Source organism: Cydia strobilella, chromosome 20 (genome assembly GCF_947568885.1).
Source record: "Cydia strobilella chromosome 20, ilCydStro3.1, whole genome shotgun sequence".
Lineage (NCBI taxonomy): Eukaryota > Metazoa > Arthropoda > Insecta > Lepidoptera > Tortricidae > Cydia > Cydia strobilella.
In genome coordinates this window covers 12,463,993-12,479,597 of record NC_086060.1, presented here as the reverse complement: position 1 = coordinate 12,479,597, position 15,605 = coordinate 12,463,993, and positions in this window count along the sequence as shown.

The following is a 15,605-nucleotide window of genomic DNA, read 5'->3' as shown; positions in this document are numbered from 1 at the left end:
GCCAATCTACGCAGTTTGAAAAATTACCAAAACCTGGATCGGAAAAAATATATTTAATCTGGTCACAAAATTTCATGATAATCGGTCGGAAATTGTGACCTGTAGAGGAGAAACGAAAGCATTTGGCTCAAGTTAAAACGGAGACCTTCGCTAACGCTTCGGTCAACTTTTGAATACAGTGTATAGCAAAAAACTAAATTGTGAACGTTTCATTACACAACTACGGTACATAAATGGATACTTGTAAATAAGTACCAGTGATATTAAAATAACATTGTGACTTCAGACCAAACGTCACATGTCACACGGCTACTATACAAAAAAAAAGAAATTATGAAATAATAAACATTGAATGTTTTATTAGTAAACCTACGTCCGATATGTTCCATAGGCATATTGTTAGCTACCCTACGAGTTGGTATGTCAAAGGTTGAAAATGTGAATATATGTTTAAATTTAAGTAGATAGCCATAAAAATAAATCCAACTAATATATAAAATAAAAACTAAATAATTAAGCTATGCAGCTAGCTTATGTATGTATGTAGTTCGTAGTTTTAACCGTCTGCACGCGCATACTAGACTACATGCGGGAAAATAAAGAATTCTAGAGAAAACATGAAGTCCATTTTAGTGGTGAACGATACCACACGATACCATGTACAATATATTTATATGTATGTACAAAGAACATAGCGAACAGTGCAGTCATTATCATATATAGGTATGTAATATGGGTAATGAATAAGCAACTGCCTGGTTTCACATTACCACAAGTATCTAACGAATTTGCTATCGATTGATGGACGTTGCGTTGTATTGTAGATATATATATATATATATATATATATATATATATATATATATATATATATATATATATACACATAAACACATTTGCAGGTCTATAGATACTATATATATAACTCGTAGTTAATGGACGGGACTCATACATTTGAAAACCGATTTATAAAGCATCTTGTGTATAAAATATAAGATTACAATAAATAAATATTATAAAATAAGTTTTTATTGGTCTAAAATGTAGGTATACATGTTATTTGAACATACACAGAAAATTGCACAAGCTAGCAATTATCATTGACCTTCTGAAAGTGATAATAAAAATAAAACTAATGTTGGTTCAATATTTAATGTATAACATCGCAACGCAAACGCATCGTTACGGTTCTGTATCACTGACTCAGCACAAATTGCATAGGAAGCTTATCTTCGTGAATTTGTATAAATGTTGCACATAATAAAGTAAACAGAAAATGTACGTGCACAAAGCGTATGTAACTAAACAATCACGTTTCAAAATAAAAAAGGTAAACATGAATTTCACCAGAATCAGTGTGAGATTGATGTAAGTGATACTGATGGTTGCCAATTAATTATTAATTGTATGTATAAAAAAAAAAGATGTGCTACAAACAATCACATATGGGTTCTTGATTTTCTGAGAGACAAGGAATTTGGAATTTAAATAGCTAATCCGTAGCACTGAAAGAAAAGATACAGCTCCGTAGCTCCGTTCTGTATTCACTATAAAGATGAAAGTAGCAAGGTAATTACACTGCACTGTGGGTACTGTGTATCTTGTAATGTGGTTATAATATCTCATATTATTAGTGTAAGCATAATTAGATCTTTTTATTCGGATGATTTGTCATTCGCTTCTGTAAGACTGTTAATTGTGTCAGAAGTTAAAACAAATGCAGTTAGAAAAGGAGAATTTCAACATAATTAAATGCATGTAAAAACTAGAAGTGGCATTCGCTTCTGTAAGACTGTTAATTGTGTCAGAAGTTAAAACATGCAGTTAGAAAAGGAGAATTTCAACATAATTAAATGCATATAAAAACTAGAAGCGTAAATGGAGTCCTGTAAGGCCACTTACTTACACAGAAGTATAAGAGTGACCTTGCCTGCTTGCCTTTCTTATAAAAAACTTCCAAGTCTTGAGGCCCACTTGAAAAAATTAACTTTTGAATTTTGTAATTATACTGTTTAGTCCACAACCCTACCTTGTCAAAGTTGGTTGGAGTTCTGTATATTGTATTAATAATAATGCATTGTATATAAGAACAACTTGGTTTAGGTTGGCAGTGTAGCTTATAGCTTAAGTGGCATTGTAACCTGTAAGTACACTTGTACAGTATTGAAAGTTGAAAATAAGCAAAAGAATGAGATAAGATAGTGAGCCATTATCGAGTACTCAAATAGGATTCGTTAAACCACTTTCGGGTCGTAGAAAGCTACACAATGTGTAGAAAAATTAAATTTAACAATAGGAAATGTAAATAAATAACAAACGGACCAGAGATAAACCAAAACATGATCATCATGTCAGCATTCAATCGTCATGGGTTATAGAAAAAAAAATGAACCGTCATTGTCACCAAAATTGAAGAATGTCATTAATACTGTAATGATTGTTCAGCTCTTATTGTCTAGCTAATCAAATATAAAGAATTGGGGCCACAGTTTTATTTGGTAGAACTGTTTTGGACAACTAGGCGAAGAAAAATTAAAGGACTTGCATCATAGTATTTCCACACAGACCACTCCCAAATGATAAGCTCATTAGCTCATGCAGTGACTTAGATGAGAGGTTTCTAGAGGGAAACTACTAATTTGGAGCAGTTGGAGCTTCATGAAATCATTTCAAAATTAATACAGATAATAAACTCAGTACCTAAATAAGTTAATTATCACAGACTGAGTTGGCTACGAATTGTTTTGTTAGGCATTACCCGATGATGTAGTCCACTATCCATATCACGAACATTTTAGGAACGGTTTTGACGATTATAAAAACAAGGGGATTAAGTATAAGCACTTAGACTTTACGGAAAAAGGGGGAAAGGAAAAGGGATTCAGGTATCAGACTTACAGGAGCTATCGACAATACAGTAGAGAAATTGAAGATTACAAAAGTCCCAAGTGGGGTAAGTCATAGATCTCGGAGTCTTGGAGAAGTCCACCCAAGGCAATGGTACCAGCGCATTCATAGAACGTTGGGTATGTAATTATGTATTGTTATGATTAACTTAGTTCTCGAAAAATAAACAAAGGAAGGGATGTAGTGTATTGACGCTTCGAGCGCTTACGTCATGGTGACGTCACTGACAGTTAGGGCCAGTCGATATTATGCCGTGAGCAGAGCCGGACGTACCGCGTGATGTTCGTGTTGCCGAATCGTTGGAAATACATTACATCGTATGATATACTGAGGTAAATACAGTACATTACATGGACAAACAATACATTATGACTTAAAACTTTATGGGAAACAATATAGACCCGTTTGTGACTCAACCTGGAGTTACCATGGTTACCAGTACAATTTGACACTGAGTTAACGGTTTAACAGCTTAACCCCGGGTTAGTGGGATGGTGCAAGTGATCCTTAAGAGAATGATTACTAATTTTTTATGAAATAGGAGGCAGACGAGCTGAAGAATCCACATCAGGCGGTCTATCATAAGTTAACAATAGATTTTAAGTAATTATGTACTCTATATCTAACCAATGGATCATAGAAATCTGAATAAAGAAATTATATTATTATAAGTTGCGTTCTCGCGCGCGAGTCCATACTTGAAGTCGCGCTAGATGTATGGAGTCGCGCGCGAGAACGCAACTCATGCTAGCAAGCCGCGTAGCCAACAGGCCAATCGCTTACACTCCGTAGCGATCGAAACGCAACTGTCACTGTCGCACTAATATGAAAGAGTGATAGAGAGACACAAAGCGTTTCGTTGTCGAAGCGATAGCGATTGTCACCTTGGCTAGGGCGGGTCAGAGAGGTTCATCGATCATTTGGATCTCCTGGCCCGCTTAGCAATTCTGCAGCTGTCTGTACTAACTGTTGTAGACTGTAGGTTATGTACGTGTGTACATTGCCGAGGCCATTGGACGAGGAATTGTGTTTCACGGGAGTGTTCCCGTAAAACACAATTCCTCGCTTATTGTGTTTCAGGGGCCGGTTTTACCAGGCTACGGATGCGGTTGTTTCAATCAGAAAAGGTTCGGAATCGACTGCGGTTGCCTTACAAGCAAGGGCCTGACACTCTTTGATAGAGAGATAGTCTTATAGCGATTCCTATAAGAGAAAAGAGAAAATAGTGCCATGCTTTGTCCTTATCACCGACCGGGTTTTTTTTCATGGTCGGGTTATGGCAGCATAGGTAGGAGGCGATGGCGAAATACCGAAATTTATAAGCGTGAAAGAGAAAAAGGATTATGCTGCCATACATTAACCTGTCAAAACATGAATATGTCTTTCTCTTACCCGGTCGCTCGGTTTTATGTCTATAACTACTATACTATATCTATGCTGACAAGTATAACTTGAACTGTGGCATTATATAACCTGTGCTGTGGCCCTAGCCACAGATTGTATAATACTAGCCAAGACATAGACATCGTATATACAAGTAGTTATAGACGCGCCACCGAGCGACCGGGGGTAAGAGAAAGAATATTCATATAAAATTTCACTTATAAATTTAGGTATTTCGCCATCGCCTCTCCTACCTATGATGCCACCCGATCGGTTAGGACAACGCATGGCACTATTTTCTCTTCCCTCTTCTAGACTATCTTTCTCTATCAAAGTGTCAGGCCTTGAGCCTAGATGACAATCGTTGATAAAAAACCCCAATCCGTACAAACGTAGTTACGCTCTCATTTTAAAACGACTGCTCTGAAACTTTATAAGTTTATACTTACAATAGGATAAGGTATATCTAGTTTATGTAGGTTCAGATAAAAAAAATACAGCGAATTTAAGTTCTTCATACAAAACTTGTTTTTGCTCTATATCGTTTGTTTTATATACTAGAGCTAAACTAATTACAGTTTCATTACAATCCAACACGTAGTTTCAAACTGAGAACGAAAGTCTGTTTGTATGGGAAGGTGAAATTCGGCCGAGGACTTAAATAATTATGGAAATAGTCACGTCACGTGATCCTACATCCGCTATCGGATCGGAGAGTGTGAAAACGCTCTCAGTCGGACGGTGTTCGAGGCAACAATATTATTCGGTAAACTTGCGAATTTGATTTAAAATATTTTTTCAAATTATGTTATTTAACTATAAGAAGTGCCCTAAGTTCAATGAACTATTTGCCTATTTTACTAAAGTAGGTAAATTCCTTGAAACTTCCTTCCCCGTCAGAATCCCGAGATAACGTTTTTCCATCCTTTGAAAACAATTCAAGTTGTCTGAAGAAGTTTGGGTTTGTTTGAGACGTGTTTACGAGCGCTATCGGATTCTTGCTCTTTTGATAGATAGATAGATAGATAAACTGTTTATTTGTTTGCCACAATACACACAAGATATACAAATACAAAAATGACATAGGTACACAAAACAATCCAGAAAAAAATAGAAATTACAACAACAAATAAGAGTCACACAGATTTTTACATAATAGAGAAAAAGGAAAAAATACATATAAATACTGTTCCATACAAATAAAAATCCTGTGTGCGTCGCAGCAAAACAAAAAGGTTCAGTATTACGCTTCACCCATTAGGAAAAGCACTGATTTTCTGCCAGGACCAGATCACATTTTGAATCTTCGCTTGAACGAAATGGCTCAGATGCCATGAAATTAAATGAAATGTAAATCTTTATTCTCAGGCAACTATTGGCCCTTATAGACCGCTAGCCAGGAGCAGATTTCCATGACCCGGGCGATAACTCGAATAGTGGTTAATTCTCGTGAACGTCAGCTGCCGCTCCGTTGGTGGGTTCAGGAATGGCAGCCACCGAAACACGAAAAACAAATTAGTCATCGCCTCCCGTTTGATACTTTGTAAGATGATACTTTAGATGATATTGTGAATTAAAAAAATCGTCAGCCGGTTGTATCGCGGTGGAAAGAACGTCAGCTGGTCGCATGAACTTATAAAAAATAAGCGCTTTACTTTATTATGATAGTGATATCTTATAAATATTACGATTATGATCTGTCTACAATATTTTTCACGGGGATATTAAAAATTCCCGAATATTCCCGAAACAGCCCATCACTAGCACACCCTCAAGAATAAAAGGAAAATGAACTACTTTCCAGTTTTGTCTGGGGTTAGGGAAATATCGGAATATTACTTAGTTTTGTAACACGGGGCCCAACTTTGACGATTGCTCGAAGGTTTTATGACAATATAGCTCGTACCTACAGTTTTTGCCTCTGAGGGCATTTATTTTGTCGTTATGAATTGTAAATAGATTTTTTTTTGTAAAAAAAATACTAGCGTTTATTATTTTTTATTACTTAAAAATCTGTCGTAATAATAAAATTACAATGTAAAACCGGCCAAGTGCGAGTCGGACTCGCGCACCGAGGGTTCCGTACTTTTTAGTATTTGTTGTTATAGCGGCAACAGAAATACATCATCTGTGAAAATTTCAACTGTCTAGCTATCACGGATCATGAGATACAGCCTAGTGACAGGCAGACAGACAGACGGACAGCGGAGTCTTAGTAATAGGGTCCCGTTTTTACCCTTTGGGTACGGAACCCTAAAAAGTATATATTACGTTAAAAAAAACCCATGCAGACATAAAAAGACAAGATAGACATACATAGTTACTTTCGCATTTATGATATTAGGTACCTATAATGGGATTTGATTTATTTTCTTTTAAATATTATGCTGATCTGATTAGCTAACAGAACCACACATCACATTTTCCTATTGCAAGTTTTCATAGTTTTGGCCCGGTAACCGGCAACAAAATTAAATAATTTGTGGTATTTTCTATAAAAAGGGACCTTATTGTCGATGGCGCTTACGCCATTATTAACGATGCTACGATATAAATACAATGCCGCGCGAAGCTGTGCGGCGTAAACGCCATCGACAATAAGGTCCCTTTTCATAGAAAACGCCCCATTTTGTCTCTTTCACACTCATCAAATCGTAAAAGGATATTACATCTATTTTTCTCACTTCAACTCAAAAGCGTTAGCGAGTCTCCAGTTAGGTTTTTGTTGAAAGAATTTGTTTCATCCCTTTAAAGGGTTGACGAAACTTTTCTTTTCATCTTCTAATTTCCTGTGGGCTCCAGACAATCAGGTCCCTTGTCATGTTTCTTGTGGATAATTTTCCTTTTCAATAAGACGATATCTTTGGTGCATTTTCCTATACATATTATAACTATTATAAGTATTACTACCCATCTCATCTCGTTAATTCTGTATGTGGCTATTGGTAATGATAGTTTCGGATTTTTACCTACCTCTTATGTAAAATTTGACTCCTTTGCGCGCCATTGGGTAATTGTCATTGAGCTCCAATCCATACTAATATTATAAATGCGAAAATCTATCACAAATCTCAGATTGATTTTGCACCATTTTTACCTGATCGTTCGTTATTCGAGTTATTTTCCGAATGAATTAATTATCCTTTATATCCTAATTAGCCTTTCAAACGGCCTTTGAAAATTAGCTTTCAACAAAACCTCTGAGAACCAACATTAAAGCCATCTGCAATTAAAGGAAGCTAATCGCATTCTAACCTAACAATTAAACATAAACCACATTATCAATGCTACCAACACCATCCGTAAATTCTTAATTGTAAAGCATATTTTAGCTTGGCTAAGAGTTTTATTAAAGTGGTATAACTAACCGGCTAAATCCTTCAGGGTTTGAATGGGAATATGATTGAGAAAAGCGGCCATTTTTTATTATAATTGTGGGCTGCGGGCTGCGGGTATAACTGCTACCGAGAGCTGAATTACTCATATTTCTATAGGAAAATCCAGAAATGCTGTTATGTAAGTAATTTTTTATTCGACTAATAATTCCGAACGAACCAATTTAATGTCTGTGCACGCTGTTCAGTAAATGTAATTGCTAAGACAAATGGCGTTCGTTTGACTTAATTTGACGTGATAATGTCATATAAATCGATGAACACCGGTAGCATGCACGATAAAGTGTCACGTTGTGGACAGATCTCCATGGTAACGTTGTGGACAGATCTCCATGGTAACGTTACGGCCTTTTCATCAATGTTTTCTTATGACGTTATCACGCAAAACAAAATTATCGTCCGTAAACCGACTTTACAGACAACCATATTTTTTTACATACAATAGTATATTTAGGGATTGCTGAACTAAGTATATTATAATTTATACCTAAATTAAACAATAAACAATTATGAAATATGTTTAACAAAATGCACTATAACATAGGTAGCTATATTTTATTTTATTTCATAGGATAGTTTTATTTAACAACTAACAAAATATGGACAATGTCTGAAATAAATGAATTTTATTTTATTTTATTTTATTTCATAGGAAATTTACAGCTAGATTAACAAAAACCTGGACAAGTGCGATTCGGACTCGCCCACCGAGGGTTCCGTACTTTTTAGTATTTGTTGTTATAACGGCAACAGAAACATCATCTGTGAAAATTTAAACTGTCTAGCTATCACGGTTCATGAGTACAGCCGTGACAGACAGACAGACGGACAGTGGACAGCGGTTAGTAATAGGGTCCACTTTTTGGGTACGGAACCCTGAGTAATGCCATAGAAAGAGTAAGCCAACCAAAAGTTTCCACAGGTTTAAATGAATATGGCCTTAAGTCACAGATTAATAAATAGTTGTTAAGACTCATTTTGTGTGGGATATTGAACAGCGCGCCAAGCGGGACGTTCTGGAAACTCAAAATTCCACGTCACGCTATCGAATGTACACACACTAGGGGTTGGGGGGGGGGGTGACTGGAAGAGATAGATTATAGGGATAAGTCCGCCTTTGTACATTGTATTATATTTTTGTTCTTTTGTTGTGTTTGTAATCTGTCTTATGTACAATAAAGTGTTTACATACATACATACATACATACATACTAGGGGTACAGAACTCAACTTACGAGTACTAAACACATAATTTGCAAACAATTAAACTTTTATCGATTCGAATCGATAAAACGCTCGCTAACCGCCTCTAATCGACTGAAGCGATACGTAAATCGCAAATCGCCTGGGATGTATGCCGACTTTGTGGACTTTATGTTGTGGGCAATAAGGACGATCGGAACAGTCAACTTTAAGTTGAATCTTTTAGAGCTATGGAAGGTTAAAGCTGGCTGTTCGTGAATTGTATTTATTTTTATACAGAGTAGAATAATTTTACATTTTACAATTTAATACAAGCTTTTAACGCTGACTGTAATTTTATTTCCACAGGCAACCTAATACTTAAGGTTGTCTGGAAGAGATCGCTTTTAAGCGATAAGACCGCCTGTTGTTACCTGGTTCTATTTTTTCTTTAAATATTTCTTTGTAGTTTTGCATGTATGTAAAATGTATAATTTTGGTGCAATAAAGAATATTTACTTACTTACTCACCGAGATTATTCTAAGAACTCCAAACATAATCAGTTTGCGTTGTTTTATCACAAAGTTCCCATGGCTACCTCCTGTCTACATCATCATATCAGCTTCACCCCATCATAATATTACATTGTCATCCGATTCATATATATATGAAAAATTTCAGCTCTATCGGAAATCGAAAAATGGGTCAAATTTAGCTTAAAATATTTGATCCACACTAACATACAGTACCTAGGTAGCTATAAACGGTGTTTCCTGTAACAGGAGCAATAAATTAAACTGGAGGCTGTACGCCTCAAACTGACCAACATTTGTTCAGCAACTTTTTATGATTATGAAATTTTTAGATTATACCTTTTTCATACTAAATAAAAAAATAAAAAAAATAAAAAGCATTTATTCCATAAACCAACTTAAACTATAGGTACACGAAAAAAATATAAATATAGAGTTCTAATTTTAAACTAATCACTGAACATAGCATCATTAATTGGATCTATACATAATAATATGTATTTAAAACTAAGTAGGTTTGGACCCCTCTCGGGTAAAGGCCTCCTCCAAATTATGCCATTTCGCTCTGTCTTGAGCTACTTCTTGCCAGTTCTTTACTTTTCGTTGTAAATCGTCTGCCCAACGAGCGTTTGGTTTGCCCTGTCTTCTCGTTCCTTTTGGCCTAGACCACAGCGTGACGATCTTAGTCCATTTCTCTTCGTGCATTCTTGCCACGTGGCCGGCCCACTTCCATTTTGATCTTAATGCGTATTCTAGAGCATCAATGCATTTTGTTTTTTGTCGTGTATGGTCATGTCTAATTTTCTCGATTAATTTTATGTTTAATATATTTCTTTCAATGGCTCTCTGACATTTAACTATTTTATCTTTAGCCTTGTATGTAAACTTCCACGACTGACTGCCGTATGTAAGTGTAGGGAGTAAACACGAATCTATTACTCTTTTCTTTAGTTTTAGTGGTATATCGCTTTTTAATGTTTCTTTCATACTCCAGAACTTGTTCCAAGTCTTTTTAACTCTTCGCTCTATTTCTTCCAAATTATTAGTTTGATTGAATGAAAGCTGTTTGCCGAGATAAACGAATGATTGCACTTCTTCGATTCTTTGATTGCCTAAATAAATATGTTCATCTTTAACATTTGTCATGATTTTTATTTTTGCAAGTTAACTGCTAAACCAATTTTTATACTAGCGTTACTTAAAGAGTTCAACATAAATTGTAGGTTGATAGAGTCGTCTGAAACAAGGACCACGTCGTCAGCGAAGCAGAGATGTGTCAAATTTATATTCTTTATGTTTATTCCTCTTCCTGACCAGTTAAGTTTTTCATACTAATAAAATTAAATTAAATATTATTTTCAATGTACGCATGTTGACGTTGCTTGTCACCCTTTAAACATAACAAATTTTGCAATACATTGCGTCTTAGAATAAACTTTAAAGTGTAATGAAAATCAAAACAATTTTTTTTAAAGTTGCCGAAGAAATGTTGGTCAATTGCTCCTGTTACAGGAAACACAATACATACTAACAAGAGTAACAAGGCAAGTTAAACAAAAGCTTTACTTGTAAAATGGCCTTTGCATGCCCACCCTTACTAGAAATCTCGGCCTCACGGCTTGAATGGGCGCATTAGCGAGATCGCGAAGTTTGCTCCCTCCCCCCATTCATCCCCTTACCCCCTTGATCCTGGCGTTAGCGCGATACGAAAGCCGTATCTGATCTGTTAAGATAAGCAAACAACATTAACAATCTGATTGATTTCTTGTTTCTTTGTAGATACACGAATTTAGCAATGTCACGAGATCTCAGAATCAATGTAGAGAACATTAAGAGCCCAGCAACGTGCTCACTAGCGCCACTGCTAAATGAATTAGCACGTTATTATTTCGCGGATTAGCAAAGTGATCATTTTGTTTTAACTAATATAGATTACCGCAAATTATCGACTGATTCTATTAATTATTGTAGGTACGGTTTTAACTATAAATAGTTAGTTATCAGTTATATGTACATATTTACATTTAGGTATAATATCATTGTAAGGTCAGATGGCAGTAGCTTTCGTAAAAACTAGTGCCTACGCCAATTCTTGGGATTAGTTGCCAAGCGGACCTCAGGCTCCCATGAGCCGGTGGCAAAAATGCCGGGACAACGCGAGGAAGATGATGATGATTGTGACGGCTTGTCACTTTGTCACTTTAGTTTTATTCATAAATCATTTGTAAAGGGGCCCACTGATTGCCAGTCCGCCGGACTATAAATTAACAGCCTATTCAATTTTACTCTAATCTGCCGGCCTACCCAAGGTGACAATCGCTATCGCTTCGACAACGAAACGCTTTGTGTCTCTCTGTCACTTCCATTTTAGAGCGACAATGACAGTTGTGTTTCGATCGCTACGGAGCGTAAGCGATTGGCATGTTGGCTACGCGTTCTGTCGTCATTGCTTTTCCATTTCGCCTTATAAATATAAATAGGGGTTTGTGGCTTTTTAATAAATATTTTCACTGGCCGAAGGATCATGGTTTCTTTTTTTATGTAAAACTTATCTAGAATAAGTAAGGGTGCAAAGTTGTATTTTACCCGCGAGTGTTTACCACGAGAAGTAAAATACATTTGCACCCGTGTGTAACACAAAACTTTTCACCTCACTATATAGCGAGGAAAGTGCAACATGCAAAAAAACAGCTTATAAAAATAAGTCTTTATTTGTACAAATTATAATCATCATCAATATATACATAACATTATATAAATTTTTTGTTGACAATGTTGACATTTCTGACGATGCGATTTGAAATTGCATCGACTCAACTTGTACGTTCAGAATTATATTCAACATCATTAAAAAAAAAAACAAATGTTTCTTATGGAATTTTAAAGTTTATGAGTTACGACTTAAAATCATTAAAGAAAGCTAAATTTGGTATATTTTTATTCAATTCTCAAACCATTTATTAATAGCTAGTAAGGGGAAAAAATAATTTCCCCTCACTAGCTCGGATTTCTTAATGTCCGGAATTCCGGATGTTCTACTCTACAAGTCACAATTCTCAATCGATTCTTGTGAAATTTTGTGAGCAGCTTCAATCATTATTATATTGTGTCATTAATTTTTCCGATATTTTTCTAAACCGCGGAGCCATACATTCATTTAATGTTTCACTAGTGTTAATATCCAGAGAGGAAAGTGAGGACTACGTTTATGGACAAGCTGTTGTCTCCTTTCCTCTTAATTAAAAGAACTTTAATGGAAACTACGCCGTCAAAGAATTAATTACTGCTACGGATAAACAACGACCTAGCTTTCTTTAACCTTTAAAGTGTACTAATATTGTTACTGGGTTGTACGGAGCTGCGATCGAGCGGCGAAACTAAGTAGGTAGGGTGAGTGCTATAGTTATTGGCACCTCTATAGTAAGATAAGATAAGATAAGTAGGATAAGATAAGATGTTTATTTGTAGTCATGTACATCAATTGAGCGGGCAATTACTATGGAAGGGAACAACTATAGCAGCCACCCTATAAAGTTAACGTAATAATTCGCATGAAAAACCTATAACTATACTTAATTATTTTAAACTTACAAGGCAAAGGTGCCTCATGGCTAGGGTTGCCACCTTTTTTCTATACACATATAGTATTTTTGTCAAAATATTGAAAAAATATAGTATTTACTGGGAAATTTAAAAAAAAGGCACCGATTTGAGGCGAATTAAAAATCCAAGTCGCATACGAGGCGATGTCGGTGACATTTGTATACCCCATTCTTGAGTGATGCAAATATAGTATTTTTCGTACTATATTGTTTTTATATAATATATAGTACAAGTGACTAAAATATAGTACAACGATACTATATATTATAGTATGGGTGGCAACCCTACTCATGGCATTCTCTACCAGTCAATCATTGGGCCAAACAGAAAAACGTTTAAGAAGCGTTTATAAGTTTAGAACTTATAATTAAGACCTTATACTTATAATATTGTGAAAATAATTGTTTTTTTATGTGTTACCTAATTTCTGAGATTCGGTATTTAACTCCGTAATATTTGTACATAAAGGACACAAAACTTTTTAGAGTCAAAGCAAGAAAAGTGCAGAAATTTCGACAGCACCCGCAGTGCAGGTGTTATTTTAAACGTCAAACTTTTATGAAATTATGACGTATAAATAACACTGGCACTGCGTGTGTTGTCAAAATCTCTGAAGACTTTTCTAGGTCTAACTCTACAAGGTTTTATATAACTCGCCGTGTTGTAGGTACCTATGTCACATGGCGGACACGCTATACATCAAAAATCACTTGCGTTTCTATGTGTGAACGGCACGTCTGTAGACGCGGCATGCTTCATAGTGTAAGTTGCTTAAAAACAGTACTGAGCGGCCGGCAAACGGCCGTCAATCTGCTGTCGCGGGGCGAGGTAATTCGAGTCGGGGCGGGGCGGTGCGTGGCCGTTCTGTATGGTAATACTATTACTTATTCTGTGCCTATGTGTGGATCAAATCTTACAAGCTTAATTACAACTACATATTTTATTTATTACTATCTATTACTATTTAATCGTGCTTATAGTATTTTTAAACTCGATGGGTAGGGTGACAGGTGTCATCTTCGTAAAATTTATAACCTAAAAACACCAAATTTTGCAAAATTGTAGATATTGAGAATATTGAGATGATACCTGTCAGCGTACCTATCGAGTTTGAAAATACTATAATTTATAGTAAACTTATTGGAATAAGTCCCGTAACTCCCGTTTCTTCACAACGCCGAATAGCGAAGAAAGGAAGTGCTCAAATACCCTAGAATTAGATAAATGGGTCTACAGACAGTTTCCGACCTAGCCCGGGTTATTAACGACTTGTTATCTCTGTAACACGAACCGAAGGCACAGTTACGAGTGGGTAACTAACCGTAAATGTATGATAAGGACTTACGATCTATTAATTGTGACCTTTAGGCATTCATGCAATTTTGTGATCGCTGCTTACTAGGTATATCCCAGTATTATTTGAAAGTTACACAACTCGAAAATATAGTATATGGACGTGAACACACACTGCTGATTTCTGTAGAGTTAAAAATACTAGTATTGAAAACACACAAGGGCAAAGGCAACAGATACTGAATGTCAGGCAAATTACGGAGAAGTGCTACGAGTTCGATACACCAGCAATCATGTTTTCGTTGATTACAGCAAGGCTTTTGACTTCGTCGACTGGGATCGCTTGTGGGAGACCCTGTTGGAGTTGGGTGTACCTCGACATCTCACTCCACTGCTGCAATCCTTATACTACAACAGCTAAGGAGTACTCAAAGTTTCACATCACATCGAACTCTTCCAATTTTCAGAAAGGCGTCCGGCAAGGGTGCATTCTCTTGTCAATCCTGTTTAATGTATACGGTGAATACATCGTGAGATTCGTGAGGAGAACATGCGACGGCTGGAATAGTGGCATTTGAGAGGCCCGTGAGAGGGCTTAAAATATCAAACTTTGCAGTTGTTATCAATTGCTTAAACGAGGTTTAGACTAGCAAGAACTTGCATGCAGATTTTCATTACATGCATTGCGGTATCTGGTCAAACTTTTGAATGCAGTTGACCTTAGTAGTCGGCACGAAATGTTAATATTTTCCAATAGATTTTCGATGAAGCAAATCGTTGCGGGGAAAGGGGACCATGCCCAAGTTTTCGAACTGGATGGAAAAGTATGTTCGCATTTGATTTCGTAAAAACGAATGCCTGCGCTAACTCTTGAGATCAGGATGCCATAGCGGACCCATAGTCTCCTTTAGAATCGAAATAAGTTTTTGGCAAAAATAACAGTATTGGTACACGCTTTTATAGATTTTCTTACCACAGGCAACTAATACTTATCGAGACAATTCTAAAAACCCCAAACACAATTAGGTTACGTTGTTTCATCACAGAGTTCCTATGGCCACCTCCTGTCTCCATCATCAGATCAGCTCGATGGTACCATAATATTGTAATGGCACCCGACTTATCCCAAGTAGCAAAGTGACGTCAGCGACGTCATAATGACGTTATAATGACGTCATTATGACGCCGTAAAGACGTCACTGACGTCATAATGACGTATAAATGCTACCTGGGATATGTAGGTGTGCAAATTTTCAGTTCAATCGGAAATCGGGAAGTGGGACAAATTTAGCTTCCAAGATTTGACCC